This window comes from Callorhinus ursinus, unplaced genomic scaffold (genome assembly GCF_003265705.2).
Source record: "Callorhinus ursinus isolate GAN/ISIS: 27379988/994484 unplaced genomic scaffold, GSC_fseal_2.0 scaffold4, whole genome shotgun sequence".
NCBI classification, from domain to species: Eukaryota; Metazoa; Chordata; class Mammalia; order Carnivora; family Otariidae; genus Callorhinus; species Callorhinus ursinus.
The window spans coordinates 25,370,491-25,377,150 of NW_027397066.1; positions in this window are offsets into that span (position 1 = coordinate 25,370,491).

The following is a 6,660-nucleotide window of genomic DNA, read 5'->3' on the forward strand; positions in this document are numbered from 1 at the left end:
TTTCTTTCTTTCTTTCTTTCTTTCTTTCTTTCTTTCTTTCTTTCTTTCTTTTTCTTCCTTTCTTTCTTTCTTTTTTTAGATTTTACAGGGATAAATTAATTTAACTAGCACTGGGTAAACTTATACAGGCTCCTGTGACTGGGTCCCACTGCTCTGAAGATCGGCAGCAGAATATTTATGATTTTAATATTTATTGCTTTCATGCTCCTTGTTAGGAAAGCCTCTGTTTTTGTCTGCTCCTCTCTCCCTTCAATCCCCCATGTGTGTGTATATATGGTGTGCACGTCTTATGTGAAACATAAGAACATTCTTATCTCCACGGTTCAGCTAATTTTGTAAGAGATAGCAACAGCCATAACATACGGAGATATTTTTGGATTCAGACACTGAACTAAGCCAAATATTTCATGTAGTGCAGTATATCCACACGGAGCTGGAAAACACAGCTTTTATGTTTCATGGAGTCCCTTAAATTGAAGTAAATTTAAAGTAGGCTGCAAGGTCAGTAGAGAATATTTCTTTTTTATTTCCTTCTTTGTGTGTGGATTTCTAGTTCATATCAAGGATTATTACATGTTCCCTGAAATAGCTTTCTTATATTAAACAACTTAAGGACTGATAGCATATTATATAGAGAAAGGTAATACCAGGAGGCTATTGCAAAGGTACATTATTTTGGAGTATCCTGAGTGATAAGAAGAAGATCTGAAGTTAGGGTAAATAGGAAGAGGAAGAGTTAAGGAAATCACCATTGACGGGAATTGTGATGCCTTTGCAGGTGTAGAGGAGTTGAGCAATTAATGCAGTTTTTCATTCATTAACTCATATAACAAGTATCTATTGTGTCTTACTATGCCCCAAGCATCATGCTAGATGCAGGAGATACAAAGGTGAACAAAACTAATGTAATCCTTATTTTGTAAAATTTGCAGTCATTAAATGTGTGAGTGTAGCTAGAGGGTGTATTTGCAATAATGTTAGGAAATATCTTGAGGAAAAAAAAAAAGTCATACAACCAGAAAGTGACCAGCAGAAGACCTGAGTGATGTCCTTACTCCAGAACCCAGAGCAGTCTCAGTCTTAACTAAACAGCACTGGTCTTTAAAGCTTAATACCCACTTTCCTTCACTACACATGGGGCTTTCTGGTAATTACAGTTACTTCTTGATTAATACAGACTCCAAACCCTTATCTTTCAATTCCAGACACTCACCCTGTTCTTCCCTCTTTGCATCTAGGTATGTCCCTGTGACTTTTCAACTGAATTCCCTCATTGTGGCATTCAGCCTCTCTACCCATAGCACCCACACGTGAACGCAACCATGAAGACATTTTTCTTAGAAGAGGCCACTGATGTTCTTCACGTAAGAACAATGTAGATAATAAAACAATTAACAGAGAGATTAAAAAGTTCATGGAATACTGATTCTTTACCTACTGCTCCTGATTCTTTCACAGAGGGTAAGTTAAAACCAAAACTAGGCTTTGGAATCCAATCTCCTTCCTCTATCATCACTTTGGTGAAGTCACATTGTTCTTTCTTCTCTTGATAATGCCACTTCTGAGAGGAAGTTACCATAAAGCCTGCACAACTGACCCCTAGTTTCAAACCAGAGACTAGAATCTCCAAGTCTTGCAGGTGAGCCATTGCTCAGTTCACTAAACCTCTAACCTTGATGAGAAATGATTTCTGTGTAAATTTCCTCATCTTTAGCCTTCTGAGAGTTCTTACATTTTCAGTCAACTTCTTTATTAAAGCTCGGATCCTTTCCTCAGGACTTTTGAAGTGTTCTGCCTTTAACTGCGTGGCATTTCCTGGAGGAGTTTTATTTTCCTCTCTAGATTTAGCTACTTAGGTTAAGCAACGAGATGTCATTTTAACTTTGCCTTTTTGTCAGGCATCCTTCAAAATATCTTAACACTACTGTCCATCTCTCTGATTATGAGAGACCAGATGTGCATGGAGTATGTCAGGAATGCAGCATTTTCTGGATTTCCAATTGATAAAATAGCAATAACAAAGCTTATGAAACTTATTCAGCTTTTAATTTTGATCTGAAGTTTTTTCTTAGCTCACCCAGGACTGGAATTTAATAAAAGACATTCTCCTAACTCTGTTGATGGAGCAAGGGATTGTTTTTGATTTATTATATTAGACATACCCTGAAGGGCCAAAAAAGTTTAAGAAATGCATAAAAACAGACCAGTAATCTTGAGTCTTATAAAAATCACTTGGCATATCTACTGCCCCAAGAAACTTCCTGACCCTGATATCTCTAACCCAGAATCAGCTGGAGAATGTGCCATGCTCCCCAGGGGTTATGGACTGGAATGTGTCTGTTAATTCCAGACGCATCTGGATATTGATGAGAGCTGGTATATGGACAGTCACATGTTTTTAATCATTCACTTACAAGTCTTTCATATTTTGGACACATCCACTTACTTGATAAGAGCTATAAACCCAAAGGTAGCTGTTCACCTAAGTTAGAACACTTTTGTTGCAAATAGTGAAAATATATTTGAGGTAGATCAAGCCACAAAGGAGGATTTATTCTAAGGTCATAGGTGAGTTTTTTTGGAACTCAAAGGAAGGCAGTGCAGGTACTGCAAAAGAAAATTGGAACCTTCTGAAATGGGGAAATTCCTTCTCCCCCTCCCTGTCTCCCCCCGCCTTAACCCTTCCCTTCTCTTTTTCTTGTACCTTCTGAGACATATGCTTCTTTCTTTCCCTGAACTCCTCCTGGTAGATCAGCTTTCCCTGCTGCTTAGCCCATAGGGAGCCATGGGGCTCATTGTGTGCATTAACATGTCTCCTGTTCAAGAGACTGACTCCAGCTGAGACTGGATTCTCTTATTCTCACTTTTAAATCCCAGAGGAAGGACTTTTGATTGGCTCAGCTTGAATCATCTGCCTGGCCGGCCCAGAGGTCAAGGCCTCGGGCACAGACTTGACTTTTGGGGACCAATCTGATGAGTCAGAGTTTGGCCATATCACAGAAGCAATTCTAAGTATTTGGAGTTGGAAGGAAAGACATTTATAGGTATTAGGATGTGGGGAAACTGAAGGTTAGAAATGACAATTTTACATGAGAAATACTAAAAGGAATTGAAAATAGAGACTGTCATCAATAACTTTCTCTTTCCTCACAGTGCCCACATGAGTGTGTGCTAAGTAAGGAACTTACTAGTGCTTAATTGACTGATAAGCTGGCAGAGTCCCTGAACCTTGAATAGTTGTACCTTATCCTTTACTTTTAAATACAACTGGTAAACAATGTCAAAACTACCAAAGCAGGTGGCAAGAACTGGAACTTGAGGAAGACATAGGTCTTTGTCTACCATTAAAACACTCAACAATTACTAATAAATTGTAGCTCTTTAGTTCTGGATTCAACTTCATAAAATATTGCAAGGACAAATACGTATGGAAAGGAAGAATGGAAGAAAAAAGCAAAAATATCAATGAGGAAATATTTGGTAAGATGAAATACATGCTAGATTCCCTGACTTCATTTTGTGTTTTGGTGTTAGTATGTGGGATTATATGCTACCTACAATGAAGATAAATTCCACATATCCAGTGAAAATTTGAGGGGTTAAAAATTACATATACATGTGTTTTTCTTGTACTACAACAAATTATTACAAAGAACTTTAAGAGTTTTTAATATGTACACATAGTATATTGTATGTGTATTTATTTTAAAGGAAAATAGCTATTACAATGCTTCAAAAATACACTCTAAGGAAAATATACAAGTTTCACTTGAATTTTACACTGTTTACCTTTATTTCTATGATTAGTAAGCAAAAATTTAGAATGTTATCTAACTACTGAGTCACTCAACTAAAAAGTGGTACAGCAAGGGTTTTTCCCTTTTTTAATTTATTATACATTCATGGTTTTGTTTTGTTTTCATTTTTTACTAAGAATTTTTTAGAGCAGCAATTTTTTAGGTTCACAGCAAAATTGAGGGGAAGGTACAAAAATCTGACATATATTCCTTACCCTACACACTTAGCTTGCCCCATTGTCAACATCCCATTTGTTACAACTGAAGAACCTAGAGTGACTCATGATGATCATCTAATGTCTATAGTTTACCTTTGGTTGCACTCTTGATGTTGTACATTCTGTGGGTTTGTCAAATGAATAATGACATGTATCTGTCATTACGGTCTCATAGAGAGTATTTTCACTACCTTAAAAATCCTCTGTGTTCTGCCTAATAATCCCCCTTTTCCACCTCATTCCCCCCAAGCCCCTGGAAAATACTGTGTTTTTTTGACAGTCTCCATACTTTTGCCTTTTCCAGAATGTCATATAGTTAGAATCCTATGCATTGTAGCCTTGTCAGATTGGCTTCTTTCACTTAGTCATATGCATTTAAGGTTTCTAAATTCATTTTCATGGCATGATAGCTTATTTCTTTTTAGCACTGAGTAATATTCCGTTGTCTGAATGTACCAGTTTCTTTATCTCTTCATCTATTAAAGGACATCTTGGTTGCTTTTAAGTTTTGTCACATATAAACACAGCTGCAATAGCCGTGTGTGTGCAGATTTCTGTGTGGTTATAGGTTTTCAGCTCCTCTGGGTAAATGTGTAGGAGTACAGTTGCTGGATTATATGGTAAGAATGCATTTAGTTTCATAAGAAACCTCCAAATTGTCTTCCAAAGTGGCTTTACTATTTTGCATTCCCATCAGCAGGGCATGAGAGTTCCTCTTGCTCCATACCCTTGCCAGCATTTGTGTTATCAATGATCCAGTTCATAGTCATTCCAAAAGGTGTATAGTGGTATCTTGTTCTTTTAATTTGCATTTTCCCAATGATATATGATGGGACATATTTTCATATGCTTATTTTCCATGTGTATATCTTCTTGGAAAGGTATCTGTTAAGGACTTTGGTCAATTTTTTTTTAATTGGGGTTTTTGTTTATTTATTATTGTTGAGTTTTAAGAGTTTTTTATATATTTTGATAACAAATAAAAGGATAATGGTCCTTATCAGATCTCTTGCAAATAATTCTTCCCAGTCTATGGCTTGTCTTCTCTTTCTCTTGACATTGTCTTTTCCAGAGCTGTTTTCAATTTTGAAGGAAGTCCAGCTTATTCATTATTTCTTTCTTGGTTTGTATGTTCAGTGTTGTAACTAAAAAGTCATTGCATTACTCAAGGTCATCGAGGTTTACTCCTATGTTATTTTCTAGAAGTTGTATAGTTTTGTGTTTTACATCTATGTCTGTGGTCTACTTTGAGTTACTTTTTGTGAAGGGTCTAAGATCTGTGTTTAGATTAATTTTTGCATATAGATGTCCAGTTATTCCAGCACCATTTGTTGAAGACACTATCTTCGCTCCATTGCACTCCTTTGTCAGTGATTATTTGACTGTATTAATGGTGGTCTACTTTTGAGCTACTATTCTATTCTATTCTTTCACCAGTACCACACTGTCTTGATAACTGTAGTTTTATGGTAAGCCTTAAAGTAAGGTAATGTCAGTCCTCCAGTTTTGTTCTTCTTTAATATTATGTTGGCTAACCTGGGTCTTTGGCATCTCCATAAAAACTTTAGTATTGTTGCAGGATTTCTTTTTCTTCGCTGCTGTTGTTCATGGTCACGCAATTTTAAACAATGGAGAGGTAGACTAGATAAAGGGTGGTGTGCAGCAAAGCAAAATTTATTGAGCAATAATAAAGTTTATTGAGTAATAGTACAAAGCTTCCAAAGAGGGAGGGGACTCAAGAGGGTTGCCACTGGAGTTTTTAAGTCTAGGTTTTTGTTTGTTTGTTTGTTTGTTTGTTAAGTCTAGGGGTTCTTATAGACTTGTTGAAAGGTTGTTTTAATCTGATTAACTCTCCATGCACCTGTCACCCAATCAGATTTTTGTCCACACGCTCATCAGCCTAACAGGTCGTTGTTCACATGGGAAAGGGTGGAGGGCTTCTTTGAGGGTGATGTAAAATCTCTTAAGTGTGATTTCCTCTTAGGGAGGGGGCTTGTCCCTGCCTGCCTTTCCTCCTTAGTACCAGTTTGTCAATATCCACAAAATAACTTGTTGGGATTTGATTGGGATTGCATTAATCTGTAGATTAATTTGGGAAGAAGTGACATCTTGAAAATATTGAAGTTTCCCTTCTATAAACTTGGAGTATCTTTCCATTTAGTTAGTTTTTCTTTGATTTTATAATTTCTTTTTGCAGTTTTGTTCATAAAGATCTTGTGCCTATTTTGTTAGGTTTATACCTAAGTATTTCATTTTTTCAAATCTAATGTAAGTGCAATTATGTTTTTATTTTAAATTCTACTCATTCCTTGCTGGTACATAGAAAAGTGATTGACTTTTGTATATTAACCTCTTATTTTGCAAACTTGCTATAATCACTTATTAGTTCCGGGAGTTTTTGTGTGTTTTTCAGGTTTTCTACATCAATGATCATATATCATCTGCACCCAAAGACAGTTTTATTTTTTCCTTCCTATTCAAGACACTTTTTATTTCCTTTTCTTGTTTTATTGCATTGACTAGAACATCTAATGTGATATTTAAAAGGAGAGATAAGAGGGTAAATCTTTGTCTTTTACCTGATCTTGAGGGAAGGCTTTGAGTTTTTCATCATTAAGCACCATGGTAGCTGTAAGTAATTTTAG